The sequence below is a fragment of the Pistacia vera genome, unplaced genomic scaffold (genome assembly GCF_008641045.1).
Source record: "Pistacia vera cultivar Batoury unplaced genomic scaffold, PisVer_v2 Contig680, whole genome shotgun sequence".
NCBI lineage: Eukaryota > Viridiplantae > Streptophyta > Magnoliopsida > Sapindales > Anacardiaceae > Pistacia > Pistacia vera.
In genome coordinates this window covers 288,120-304,168 of record NW_022196535.1, presented here as the reverse complement: position 1 = coordinate 304,168, position 16,049 = coordinate 288,120, and positions in this window count along the sequence as shown.

Below are 16,049 nucleotides of genomic sequence, written 5' to 3'. Positions count from 1 at the left end.
ATTTTCACCAGTCATCAGTGACAACCAATATAAGTCAGCCACAGAAATCAACATTTTCACCAGTCATCAGAGACAACCAATATAAGTCAGCCAGAGATCATCATTTTCATCAATCATAGAAAACAACCAATATAAGAGCAAAAGTTAAAAACACAACCATAACCTTTTAATTGCCAATTTTAGTAATTGAAAGAGAAGATTCTGATATACTAGTATTCTGAGGACAAGCTCCAACTGTAAGTTTGGTTTTGAAATGTTCAAATTTAGCAGTGGACAAAGACTTGTTAAACAAATCAGCTTTTTGGTGATCGGTAGGAACATAAAGTACTTTAAGATGTTGAGCAGCAACCTGTTCCCTGACATAGTGGACATCCAGTTCAATGTGCTTTGTTCTAGCATGAAAAACTGGATTGGAAACTAGGGACCCTGCACTTTGATTATCACACCAAATAACAGGTATCTAATTGAGTGTTAGACTAATTTCAGAAAACAAACTACGAAACCAAGCTATTTCAGTTGCCCCTTGAGCAAGTGCTCTGTATTCAGCTTCGGTAGAAGATAGAGACACAACCTTTTGCTTCCTAGAGCTCCACTGTAATAGATTAGGACCAAGAAAAAAATAGTAACCACTTGTGGACCTTCTATCTTGAATAGAGCCTGCCTAATCAGCATCAGTGAAGCACTTCAAATGAAACCTGTTGACTTTAGTAAACTGAAGACCAAAATTTGTAGTGCCTTTAAGATATCTTAAAAGTCTTTTGCAGGCTTGCCAATGAAGTTGAGTGGGAGCTTTGAGGAATTGGCTTAACTTGTTGTCTGAATAAGCAATATCAAGTTTGGAAAGTTTTAAATGTTGTAAAGCCCCAATTGTGCTTCTATATAGAGCTGGGTTGTCAAATGTATCACTGTCTGTGCAGGTTAACTTGTTGCCTACAGTCATGGGAGTAGAACAAAGTTTTGAGTATAACATACCAGTCTTAGAAAGCAGGTCTCTACCATATTTTTCTTGGCCCATGTAGATGTGTGAATCTGTTCTATGGACTTCAAAACCCAAGAAATACTTAAGAGAACCTAAAGTCTTAAGAGCAAACTCAGTGTTTAACCTCTACACAATATTCTGTACTAACTCAGCATCATTTCCAGTTAACAAAATGTCATCCACATAGACAATTACATATAAGACCTAAGCATTCTGCCTAAAAATAAATAAGCTGGAATCTGCTATAGAAGAGACAAATCCCCATTTGAGAAAGGCGGTCTTAAGCTTTTCAAACCAGGCTCTTGGGGCCTATTTTAGGCCATACAATGCTTTAGTTAGCTGACAAACATGAAGTGGATTCTGGGTATCAACAAAACCTGTGGGTTGAGTCATGTAAACTGTCTCACTGAGTTCTCCATTCAAAAATGCATTATTAATGTCCACTTATCAGATATCCCATCCATGGGTAATAGCTAGACTCAATACTACTCTAATTGTGGAAGATTTGATAACCTAACTAAAGGTTTCAAGGTAATCAACACCAGGGGTCTGCTAAAATCCTTTAGCAACTAATCTAGCTTTGTATCTTTGAATAGAACCATCAGGATTATGTTTAAGTTGAAAGACCTACTTACACCCAACAACATTCATGTTTGACTCAGCAAGAACAAGTTTCCAGGTATTATTAGAGAGCAAAGCATTGAACTCACTCTCCATGGCAGCTTTCCAGGAGGGATGAGAGAGTGCTTCAGTAACATTGGTTGGTTCGGTTGTGTCAAGAGTGGAAGAGTGATTTCTGGAGGAAACAGTTAAAGAACTATGATGTTTGGCTTTGCTTCTAGTAATCATGAGATGAGTAGGTAAGGGCTTAGGCTCAAAAGGCAACTCAACTGTAAGGTGAATACAATCAGGTAGGTTGGTTGAAGTATAAGGTTATGGAGGAGAAGGTAGATCATCAATAAGTGAAGAAAAAACAGGTATGTGTGCAAGAGATTGTGAGGTTTGTGTGGGAGATGTAGGTGAGGCAGACTAGATAGGTGGCTGTGTAGAAGAGTTTGTAGATGAAGTTGAGGTGCATTCAGGAGAATTTGGTGAGGCAGTCCCAGTAGACTGAACAGGCAGTGTGCACGAAGGAGTGGGAGCAAATACACTAGGGTTTTAAGCAGGTAAAGTATTACTAGGAGACTCTAATGTTGGTGAGTTCTGCTAATCAGTGATGGATAAGTCTGAAGAACCAGTAGAGACATCAGAAGATGAACAAGACAAGTTAGAAAGGGAGAAAAATGGAACAATAGGAGTGTGATCATAAGAGGAGGAAGGAATAGAGGTATTGTCCCCAGAAACAGATTGGGTTGAAGCAAAGGGAAAATCAAACATAAATCTTTCCATTTGAATTCATACATTTGTAACCTTTATGATGCATACTGTAACCAACAAATTTGCATTTTTTGGTGTGAAAATCAAACTTATGAGAGTTATATGGTCTGATAAAAGGGTACACAGCATAGCCAAAAACTTTTAAAACAGAGTAGTCAGGATTTTTCTTAAACAAAACCTAAAATGGGCAAGAATTAGATAGAACTGGTGTAGGTAATCTGTTGGTGAGAAAAGTAGCAGTTTGAAAAGCATGCCACCAATATTTTAAGGGCATGTTAGCTTGAGCTAACAAGGTTAAGCCTTGTTCAACTATTTGTCGATGTTTCCTCTCTACTCTTCCATTTTGCTGGTGAGTGTGGGGACATGGATGCCTAAAGATAATACCTTGGTTAGCAAAATAAGGAACTAGACTCCTATATTCACCTCCCCAATCAGTTTGGACACATTTCAAGGGTTTGCTAAATTTTCTTTCAGCTAATTTGTGAAACTGTTGGAAGACTAATTGTGTTTCAGATTTAGCTTTTAATGGAAAAATCCAGGTGAACCTACTATAGTCATCTAGAAACTGTATGTAATATTTAAATCCTTCAGGAGATGGAATAGGGGATGGTCCCCACAAATCTAAATAGACTAATTCTAATGGATCTGAAGCTCTAGACTTAGACTGAGGAAAAACTGATTGGTGAAGCTTACCAAACTAACATGTTGGACAAAATTCAATTGTGTTTTTTATAGAACGGTTAGGTTGTAAAACATGCAGAATTTTAGTAAGAACAGTTGCATTAGGGTGTCCTAACCTCTTGTTGCTATTAGTTTTTTCTACTGGAAAAGATTGAATTGTGCTTCTTTCATTAGTATTAGTAGCATTATTACAATTGGATACAAATGTAGGAAACCTGGAAATATCAGAACTAGACATATTATTTGCAACAACAGAATCAGACAAGGCATTAGTAGTATCAAGTGCTTTAGAAGCATACAATGCACTAGTATTATTAGGACATGATTTAGAAGACTGTGACGCTTTAGATTGAGTGAATTGTAGTGAGTTAAAGACCTGAGCAGATGAATGACCAACAAGCAGATTGGACTGTGGAGAAGTGACAGCAAGTGTTTGCAGTTGATAAAGGCCAACTTTAAGCTTTCCTTGAAAAAGAACAGCTTTGGAGTGTTTGTCCTTAACCACACAATGATCAGCAAAGAACTCAACAATTACACTATTGTCTCCAGTAAACTTAGAAATGCTTAATAAATTTTTTGTAATGTGGGGTACGCAAAGGACATTTTTTAGGTATAATGATCTAGAATGACATGGAAAAGAAGTAAAACCAGTGTGAGAAATAGGAAGCAACTCACCATTGCCAACTTGAAACTACTCATTGCCATTGTAGTTGGAGTTCACTGTTAACTGAGACAGATCTGAAGTGACATGATCTGTGGCTCCACTGTCCATGTACCAGGATGCATCCTGAACAGTTGATGGTAAAGCAGTATAATAAGCTGAAGGATTAGAACCATTTTGGAACTGTGTTTGTGATAAGAATGCTTGATTGTAAGAACTAGAGGCAGACGATTGAGAACCAGTGTACATTTGAGGTAGTCCTGAATTTGAGTGTGGTGCAATTGAGAAACTGGCAGAAGTGGATTGTTGTGGACCAGTGATATTGGTGTATGAAGATGGTGGAAAAGTAGGTTGTGCATTTTGTTCACTCATATTGGGACTGAAGCTGGAATTATGAGGAACCTGAGGTGAGTAATAACCATAGAATTGTGACTGCTGAAAGGGTGGCCTGGGATAATTCTGAACAAAACTCCCTCTGCCTAAGACATTGTTTCCTCCAATGAAATTGGTGTCAAACCTGTGATAGCAATTTAGTGCAAGATGTCCAGTCTTGCCAAAGACTTGACATATCAATTTATTCCTTCCAGCTCCTCTGCCTCTTCCTCTGCCACCATTAAATTGAAAGGCATAATACTGATTATTTGAAGCTACAAAGTGATTAGGATCAGGGATAGGCTGTTGAGAGATGTGATTATGAGGTACGAAATTAGGACCTTGATACTGAGTTTGTCCAAGGTTAGGTTGTACATTACTAATTTGGGACTAAGGTTCATTGTGATACTTTCTTTCAGTTGTAGCAAGATGAGTTGAGCCTCCATGAAACTCGGTGCTAACTACTGAATTCATAGTAAAATTGGTTTTTCTAACCTAAGTTCATACTTTTACAAGATAATTTGTGCCTTTTGGACAATGAGGGGATCTATTCTAGATTCTAATCTAGTAGTAATGTTTACCACAGTAGCATCATATTCAGTATTCAGACCATCCAATATGTAATTCAGTAACTCTTCATCAGTGACCACTATTCCACTATTTGACAGATTCTCTACAAATCCTTTCATTTTGACAAAGTATTCATGAATGGTAAGATTATCTTTCTTTGTATTTTGCAATAAGTTTTTTAATTGCAACGTTTTGGTTCTTGACTCAGTAAGAAATCCTTTTTCTAATGTAACCACATAGCGGCAGAGAACTGACACTTTGAGACAACTATGAACATGGATTCAGAGATAGAGCTAAGAAGCCAACTTACTAGGAGTTTGTCAGTCTTCTTCCACTGACTATATTCCCAGTTTGGCTTCTTCTCAGTAACACCATCAGAGCTATCTGCTAGAATCTTGATGAACTGAGATGGACACGATACTAGCCCAGTGAGATGTTCCTCTAGATCAAGAGATCCGACAGCAAATAAGATCTGTGACTTCCAAAAGTTGTAATTATTCCTAGTCAACTTAGGGGAAATGATAGGAAGAGTTAATGAAGACATTGAGGTGGGGCTTGACAAATTGAGTGGATTGGTGTTTGATTTGTGAGCTGAACTTGTTGGATTAGAAGAAAGTTGAGTGAGATCGACCATTCTTGACGCGAGTCAGCAGCTCTGATACCATGTTAGGTTTAGAGCAAAAAACAGAGAAGAAAAACGACAAAGAGAAAGTAAAGGAGAGTAAACTGAATATACTTTGTATTTCGTATAAGTTTCTCTAAAGAATACAGTGTACAATGTAGCTTTTATATGCTACAGTCAGCTTAGTAAAACAGCTGAAATATAACTGCATTTACCGGCAGTAACAACCTCTTAACAAACTAAACAGGGCAGTTTAATAACTGCTGTAAACAAACTTAACAACTTATTAACAGATGTTTAACTTCCTAACTGATATCTTCCCTTAAACTAAACTGAGTAAGATTCTTCCAATTTCTGATACTAATAACTTCTAACAGAGCAATCATAATATCCTTGTTTCTTTCTCTAATAGCATTTAGTTTTTCCAGGTTGCCTTTAACTTTTTGCAGAATCTCTCTTAGGTCAACCTATCTGTCCAACATATCTCCTTCAATTGATAAGATGAAACAGTGAAATCATATTAATTTATTAAAGTTGCATATAAAGATACCATAGTAGATATATAGGAAAAATATAAGCGAAATTATTCAACGATATTTACCGTGTGTTTTTGCTTTCTTGGCCTCTGGATTGTCAATTGTTGGTCTTCTTTCTACCTTTTGTTAATGTTGTATGACTTGTTGGAGGGGTTACAGAGTCCATTTGATTATCCTTATATAGATATAAATATTATTGAGTGACATTTCATAAACAAAGAATGCGGACAGTCATAATGTGAACAAAGAATTGTTCACTAAAGAATATAATTGTTATTGATGATTAAAGCAACTGTTCGGATAATATGTAATTGAATTCGAACATTTAATATGAATACGACTTTTGAATTATCAATAATGTAGATTCAGCAATTAATATCGCAATTACATATTTATGTCTATGTTTTTGTATATATTTAATTATTATTATTCTTTTCTTTTTAAAAGAATATGTGTATAACATTGTGCCCACTCAGATTCATCCGAATGGTAGGAAAATGGTTTTAAGTTTTGATGTTCTATGCTTGATGCATAAAATCATACCTGCTTTCACTATCTTTAACTACTTTCACGCGATTAGAAAAAGAGCGAATAGCCCTTTTTATTTTATTGAAAGTAGGAGGGGTAAATGTTTGTTAACAGGATTGTGCAATAAGCTGCGAAGTCGGAATGATAGATTTTTTTTATTGGGTTGCCAAAAAGGGTGGGGGGGACTACCAACTAAGTGGACACATATTAAAAAAATGAACAATGATGTCGGCCACATTGAAGGATATGAAAGTGATATCCAAACATTGGAAGAACTTAACAAAAATTGGTAAACATTTGATGTATCTTATATGTTACACAAATATTCACATTTTCGATCCAAGGAAGGTATTATAATTTTTACTACAACTGATTTTCGTTTAATTTCTAACTCTTAAAAGCTTATTAATATTTGGTTTTTTGTTGGTAAAAGTAATATTTGAAAAAGTTATAAGACTTCCAAAGACTTCAAAATCGGTTTGGCCACACAAATTGATTATTTCACCTCATTCTGGACAATCCACAATCGAAGGAGATCAGAATCTGATTGAAGAAGAACATGAGGATACAGAAGAGGGTCAATTAATCAGGCGAAGCAAGTTGCAAAAAGAAAATACAGAAGTGAATGCAAACCAAGAATCTTTTATTAATTTCAAGACTATGTCTGCAGAAGAGCAAGACAAACTTGTACCAGATGAAGTAATTCTGCTGATTTCAAACATTTAATTTTGTCATTGTTGTATTTATTCTTGTTAATTACTTGTTTTGAATTCTTTATGTTATTTCTGTTCACAGGCTTTCCTAGGTTACTTAGAAATGAAGCGACGATGGCGAGATTCAGGCAATGTGATTGCAAAATTAGAAAGAAAGCGAAAAAAATCTAGATGTTGATAGGAAAAAGAATATTGTCGAAAAATTTTGCTTACTAAACAGGTTGGAAGAAGCTGTAAATGAATTAAAGGATAAAGAGCAGATTTTGAAAGTTGCTGGAAATTCTTGTGCAAAAGCTGAGGAACAGTTTGATATTCTCAAAAAAGAAAACAGAGAATTGCTTGATACGATCTCAAATTTACAATCTGCTCTTGCTAAATCTGAAAAAGATAGAGATGAAGCTTCTAATATTGTGATAGACATGTTTGTCAAAACTCGAAAAACTTGTGCTGAAGCATTTAAATCAAGTTTTCTAAATAAGAGTGCAGACTTTTTAGAAGACTCGATGTTGGAAGAGGATCAGACAGACCACAATATTACCCATGTTTCCGTTGATACCATTGATCCTTGATAAATCTATATTTGCAGTAACTTTTTGAGATCTTATGTATATATTATATAAGTTTTGTATATATTTCCAATTACATTTTGAGATCTTATCACGTGTCAAAAAACATGGAACTAAAAATGAATATATGGATGTTCACTTTGTTTGGGTAATACAATACTGTATTAATAGATTCACGAGACTGATGAAATATGGTTTACAGATTCCGAAGACTGATAAAACATTGTGAAAGTTCTTAAATGCAAAAACTAATATCATCAATCAAAGTTCTTATCAGATTCAGATTAAATATACAAACACTGTTTCTAAAATTTCTTCATAATAGTTGTTTGTACAGTTTTTTAGTGTAACATAACTGAATCTTTATCAGAACTTCAATTTTTTCTTTGTGTTGCTTTTTGTTTCTTGCTGTTATGTTCCTTTGCCCTTTTCTTTTGGTATACTGTCATGTTCTTGGCCTTCTATAGATGATCCAATAGTTGCTGACCTGTCAGTTATTTTTGGCGTTATGGTCTGACATTGAAACACATCTGCTGTTGAAGAATCTTGTTCATCTTTTTCTTCCATCGCCTGTTTTTCTTTTTTTTTTTTTTATAAAATAATAATATCACTTGAAAGTTAACAAAATATTAATATCATTTGAATGTTCAATAACCCATTATTTAAAATTAAAAACTATACTAACCTCTTCCAACTGTTGTAGCTTGTGATCATTTTCAGGTTCATCATTCACTGGATAAACTTTTAATACGGCATAAGAGTCATATCCTTGTTTCAAGCCATCTTATGACAACCTAATTTTTAAAACAACACTCTTTCCACAAAGTGCATTTAAAACATTTGGAACTGTTTTACGGTTGTTCTCTTGGGTTTTCAGTAGTTGGGAACATGCCAACCCAATTAATGTCTGGCATATTGTATCAAACAGTATAAAAGTTGTTTTAACATTGCCATCTGTCACTTGCAAATTAACCTTCCACCTGTTATATCAACAATTATCCATTAATGAACATCAATTGTTAAGGTTATCATGCATTAGTTTATACCAACAATTCAATTTAAAATAAAAATTGATATACCTCATCTGTGGGAATTGCGTCTCTTTGTTGTATTTAACACAGTAGAAATTACTGCTACTCATATCAAGGATTTTTTTCTTGCAAGTATTGCAAGAAAAATAACACCAACCAAATCTACTATCAATTCCAAGTATTGTCGTCGTTATTGTATAATATGTTGTCTGATCCTGGTTATGCCACATAAGACCGGTAAGATGGTTCAAAGATACCCTATTCTGAAACATTTCCTTTTTAACCAATACTTCATTTAGTTTTCTCTTTTGCAATTAAACTACTGGAATATGTGCACATTGTATAGTACATAAGATATAAATTATACAATTATTTACTAATATATTTCAACATATAGTTACTAAGATACGTACTTTCTTTGCAGAAGAAGCACCTCCTCAATTTCCAAATTTATATAGATTTTTTATGCTGAAGTAGTACTAAGATATAACTTTCCTGTACATAAAAATTCAAAAATTAACTATGAAAATATTTTCCAATTTAATATAAAAAGGTTAAAATACCTTGAAATTCTTTAACATTTGTCGACGTGACAATTATGACAACTGGTTTGTCATTCCCCATTTGAAAACTTTCATGAATCTCTTTAGTACTATTTCCCCACAAAGAGACTATAAATGTTTCACTACAAATAATATTGGAGTAAGATATTTCGATTGTATCAAGTGATTAAAATATTCATAGAAGAACTTATTGTTCAATTCACAGTATTATATCCTGTTTATCTTTATTTGTTCATACGATTTTTTTACTTTCTTCTATTCCGCTCAAAACACCTATGACATTTGCAAAACGTGTGTTATATTAAGAATGTTGACAGAAGAAGATGTTCAAGCTTCAAACTCAGCAAAGTATGAACTGCATGCATGCAACATCTTCCTGGTTCACGTGCATCAGTTAAAATTAATAACCAACTTGCTTTGGTTAAAGCAAGTTGCTCAGTCTGTTAAAGCAAGTTGCAGTCTGTTAAAGCAACTTGCAGAGCAACTTGCATGCAGTTAATGCAAGTTGATAATCAACTTGCACACGGCAGAAGAAGTGTGTTTTATCTGTTATGATTGAATGGTGTATAATGAAGCTCTTGGATTTTGGTTAATGGTGTAGATTTAAAGTGGACTAGAGTTTGTTACATACTCTCGCGTGTATATAAGACACAAGTGTACCTTAGTTTTAAAAAATTGAAAAAGATGGAATAAGATAAACTTCTTCTTTTCCAGAATTTTTTTACTTTCTGCTCTGTTTTCGTTTCTTTTCTGCTCTGTTTTGTTTTTCCCCGTTCAAAGAATTACAGTAATTAGTATAGATGTACAACATGGATAAATAAAAATAAGTTTACCTGATAACAAAGTATTGTCATTCGATCTATTTTGAAGATCATGAATACAACATATTGGAATTTAAACTTTGGAATGGCAATTGTTGCTTCTTTGATATCCTCAACTGAAGGTATCATGAGAAATTGTAAAGGGTAAGGACCTTCAACAGGTTTGTAAGTAGCAGAACATGGTATGACTTTGACATATTTAACCAAATATATAAGACCTTCACGAATTTGGTTCTTATATTTTACAACTTTGTTCTTCACTATAGTTCTAGGAATGAAATTATGTTGTAGAGTAATTGGAAATAAAAAAGGTTATTAAACTTGTACAGTTTCAATTCCTATAAAGTTTATATTGCTCTAGAAATATATCTTATACATGTTCGTCAATCAATACCACATCAAAACTAATTAACTCATTATCATTTCTGACATTTAAACATTCCCACAACCTGGATTCTCAAACAATCAGTACCCAATCATCTTGCGATTGGTTAATATCTTTAAAAGAAGTATTCGACACTGTCATAACTTGCCTGCAAAGATAATAATCAACAGTATGAAGTTATATGTAAAAATGTATCTTTTATTCTAAAATGTGTTGTGTCAAACAACATACAATACACTTAAAGATGTGCGGGAAAAGTAGTGGCAAGTATCAAATTTCAGATAAAGAATATATAAGGTGAACAAAATATTGTTCGACAACTTTATTGCAACTGAAAAAAATAATAATCAACAATAATATGAAATTCCATGTAAAAATCAATCTATTATTTGCAAATGCATTGTGTCAAACAATATACAATACACTTAAACATGTGCCAAAAGCAGTGGTAAATATCAAATTTCAGATAAAAAATATATAAGGTGAATAAAACATTGTTCGAAAATTTGATTGCAACAAATATCATGAACAAAACAACAAAAAAACTTTTAATAAACCCATTACTTGCNTCCAACACTCAACTGACCACGCCAATGCCAAACACCTCAGGACCACAAACAAATCACCCTATACATCATTTCTCTCACTCCCAAAATCAACATGAACCAAAACACTCCTATCTACCTCCTCAAAATTTCCAACCCTATAATCAAAGTTTCGGCAGAGGTAGAGGAAGAGGTCTAAACTTTTATAAGCCTAGACTGTTTTGTCAATTATGTGGAAAGAATGGACACATGGCCTTGCAATGCTACCATCGGTTTGATACTTCCTTTCAAGGAAACCAAAATCACAGACCACACTTTGGGACAGAATACAATGCCTCGCAGCAGCATACTCAATTCACAACTCCTGCACAAGTGTTCTTTGCAACAACTCAGCCTACTCACTCAAGTTACTATCCAAGACAGCCTTACCAAATTTCCTCACTAGTGACACATCATCCACAATCGTTTCAGAATAACACTCCAGCAAACTCCTCTGAACGAAATATGTCACAGCAGCATTATGAATATTCAGGAGAAAATGAACTGAACAAGCAAACTGCAACAATTCAACCAAATCAGATAGCATCTCCTCTAACAGTTTCAGATCCCAACTGGTTTATTGACTCAGGTGCAACTCATCATATAACACCTTACCTTCAAAATCTCTCAGTCAAAAATCAATATACTGGAACCGAATCTCTCCAAGTTGGGAATGGACTGTGTCTTGACATCTCACATACAGGTTTGACAATTTTACCCTCCTCTTGTATGAACAAATCCATTCAACTTAAAAACATATTATGTGTTCCTCACGTGACTAAGAATTTGCTGAGTATTTCAAAAATTACAAGAGATAATAATGTGCTGGTTGAGTTTTCTGCTGATGATTGTGTTATAAAGGACAAGACTTCTCAGGTTGTTCTTCTTAAGGGAACTTTACACAATGGCTTATATCAACTTAACATCCCAAGTGGAAATGAAGCCTGCCGACAACAGAATTCCATTCCATTACAGCACTCTCTTCTGCAACAATCACAAGCTGCAAATTTCTTTTTTGGTTTTTCCTGTTCACAAAATTCTGCAGGACAGCAAGTTTCTCATGATACATTTACCAAAGAAAGAAATAACAGCCAAGCTCCAACATCAATTAGTGAAGGAGACTTATGGCATAGTAGATTAGGCCATGCTCATATTTCAGTCCTTAACTCCCTTGTATCAACGTTGCATGTAAAGGATAGCATCAATAAAATTCAATTTTGTGAAGCATGTCAATATGGCAAACTCCATCAAAACTCTTTTCCCTCATCACAATCTCGGGCAAGTAACCCTTTTGAGTTGATATATGCAGATGTTTGGGGACCTGCCCCTGTAGTTTCAGCTACTGGATTCAGATATTACCTATTACTTGTTTATTATCATACTAGGTACTCTTGGATTTACCCCCTCAAACTGAAATCAGAAGTAACTTCAGTTGTTAAACAATTCATACAACTAGTAGATCAACAATTTGATGCCAAAATCAAGATTTTTCAGTCAGATTGGGGAGGAGAGTTCAGACATTTGACAAAGAAGATGTTCAAGCTTCAAACTCAGCAAAGTATGAACTGCATGCATGCAACATCTTCCTGGTTCACTGCATCAGTTAAAATTAATAACCACCTTGCTTGGTTAAAGCAAGTTGCTCAGTCTGTTAAAGCAAGTTGCAGTCTGTTAAAGCAACTTGCAGAGCAACTTGCATGCAGTTAATGCAAGTTGATAATCAACTTGCACACGGCAGAAGAAGATGTTTTATCTGTATGATCGAATGGTGTATAATGAAGCTCTTGATTTTGGTTAATGGTGTAGATTTAAAGTGGACAGAGTTTGTTACATACTCTCGCGTGTATATAAGACACAAGTGTACCTTAGTTTTAAAATTGAAAAAGATGGAATAAGATAAACTTCTTCTTTTCCAGAATTCTTTTACTTTCTGCTCTTTTTCGTTTCTTTTCTGCTCTGTTTGTTTTTTTTTCCCGTGTTCATGGATCAGAGCATTGACATACGTCAAGGGCAGATCCTAAGACACCCTTCACATCAGTTCCAACACAGAAGGAAAAGCCATGAATTCAACTTCAGTCTCAACCCTGATAGCGCGCTACCTACCATCACCGTAAAACTTGGAGAACGAAATTATGCCTACTGGAAATCCCAAGTCCTCCCTGCACTAAAAGCTTACGAGCTAGAAGGTTTTGTAACAGGTGACAAACCTTGTCCTTCTCCCTTTACTATTTCTGAAACTGATGAATCAAAACAAACAGTCAATCAAGAACAGTTAGCATGGAAGACTGATCATTTGTTTTTAGCTGGTTGATAGCCACCTCTCAAAACTATGTTCAGGCACGTTCTAACTTGGTACAGCATTTGATATATGGCACACATAGAGAGCATTTTCTAACAGACTCTAAGGCTAGGATCCTTCTTCTAAGAAATCAACTACAACGACTAGAAAAGGCAACTCTAGCATAAAGACTATGTGCTCAGGATGAAGGAAATTGCAGACTCTTTGACCACAGTGGTGTGGTTGTAGCAGATGAAGAATTACTCTTATACATTCTTGATGTTGGAACAAGTATGATGCAATGGTGGCTACTTTAACTGCTAGGAGTAGTGAAGTATCATTACAAAAGCACAATTCTTGTTACATAAACACGAAATGAGACTGAGAAACAACATTCTGCCTATATTGGTTTTCATGAAGCTGTTGCTTTCCTGGCAACAAACAGCCCGGTTATCATGCATTAGTTTATACCAACAATTCAATTTAAAATAAAAATTTATATACCTCATCTATGGGAATTGTGTCTCTTTGTTGCATTTAACACAGTAGAAATTGCTGCTACGCATATCAGGGATTTTTTTCTTGCAACTATCAATTCCAAGTATTGTCGTCGTTATTGTATAATATGTTGTCTGATCCTGGTTATGCCACATAAGACCGGTAAGATGGTTCAAAGATACCCTATTCTGAAACATTTTCTTCTCAACCAATACTTCATTCAGCTTTCTCTTTTACAATTTAACTACTGGAATATGTTCGTTACTGCACATTGTATAGTACATAAGATATAAATTATACAATTATTTACTAATATATTTCAACATATGGTTACTAAGATATGTACTTTCTTTGCAGAAGATGCACCTCCTCAATTTCCAAATTTATATAGATTTTTTATGCTGAAGTAGTATTAAGATATAACTTTCCTGTACATAAAAATTCAAAATTAACTATGAAAAGATTTTCCAATGTAATATGAAAAGGTTAAAATACCTTGAAATTCTTTAACATTTGTCGACGTGACAATTATAATATTGTCAACTGGTTTGTCATTCTCCATTTGAAAACTTTTATGAATCTCTTTAGTAATATTTCCCCATAAAGAGACTGTAAATGTTTCACTACAAATAATATTGGAGTGAGATATTTCGATTGTATCAAGTGATTAAAATATTCATAGAAGAACTTATTGTTCAATTCGTAGTATTATGTCCCGTTTATCATTATTCGTTCATACGATTTTTTCAGTTTCTTCTATTCCACTCAAAACACCTATGACATTTGCAAAACATGTGTTATATTAAGAATTACAGTAATTAGTATAGATGTACAACATGGATAAATAAAAATAAGTTTACCTGATAACAAAGTATTGTCATTCGATCTATTTTGAAGATCATGAATACAACAAATTGGAATTTAAACTTTGGAATGGCTATCGTCGCTTCTTTGATATCCTCAACAAAGGTATCATGAGAAATTGTAAAGGGTAAGGACCTTCAACAGGTTTGTAAGTAGCAAAACATGGTATGACTTTGACATATTTAACCAAATATATAAGACCTTCACGAATTTGGTTCTTATATTTTACAACTTTGTTCTTCAATATAGTTTCAGGAATGAAATTATGTTGTAGAATAATTGGAAATAAAAAAGGTTATTAAACTTGTACAGTTCAATTCCAATAAAGTTTATATTGCTCTAGAAATATATCTTATACCTGTTCGTCAATCAATACCATATCAAGGCTAATTAACTCATTATAATTTCTGACATTTAAACATTCCCACAACCTGGATTCTCAAACAATCAGTACCCAATCATCTCGCGATTGGTTAATATCTTTAAAAGAAGTATTCGACACTATCATAACTTGCCTGCAAAGATAATAATCAACAGTACGAAGTTATATGTAAAAATTTATCTTTTATTCTAAAATGTGTTGTGTCAAACAACATACAATACACTTAAAGATGCGCGGGAAAAGTAGTGGCAAATATCAAATTTCAGATAAAGAATATATAAGGTGAATAAAATATTGTTCGACAACTTTATTGCAACTGAAAAAAATAATAGTCAACAATAATATGAAATTCCATGTAAAAATCAATCTATTATTTGCAAATGCATTGTGTCAAACAATATACAATACACTTAAACATGTGCCAAAAGCAGTGGTAAATATCAAATTTCAGATAAAAAATATATAAGGTGAATAAAAGATTGTTCGAAAATTTGATTGCAACAAATATCATGAACAAAACAACAAAAAATATTTTAATAAACCCATTACTTGCCTGCAAAAATAATAATCAACGTATAAAATTCTATGTAAAAAATGTGTCAATCAATATACAATATTATTAAACATGTGACGGAAAAGCATAGGCAAATATCAAATTTCAAATAAATAATATATAAGGCAAATAAAACATTGTTCGGCAAATTGATTGCAACAATTATCATGAACAAGACAATAAAAACTTTTAACATAATATTAACTAAAAAGGACATTACAAGATTACATTTGCTAATGGGTAATTTGTGGCAGATAGTCTATTTGAATAGTTCATTAAGTCCAACAGGATTGTTAGGCAAACAAAATATCTCACATCTTCAGTGAATTTTTTTGTTTATTTTTGCAACTTTAGACTATTGTCAATTGTTTCTGCTAACTTAAATTTATGGTTCCACTTTACCTTCTTCCCCTTTATTTATTTATTTTTGTGGTTTGCTGAGGAAATTTTGCTAAATGAATTTGATGCTATGACATATAGAGTTT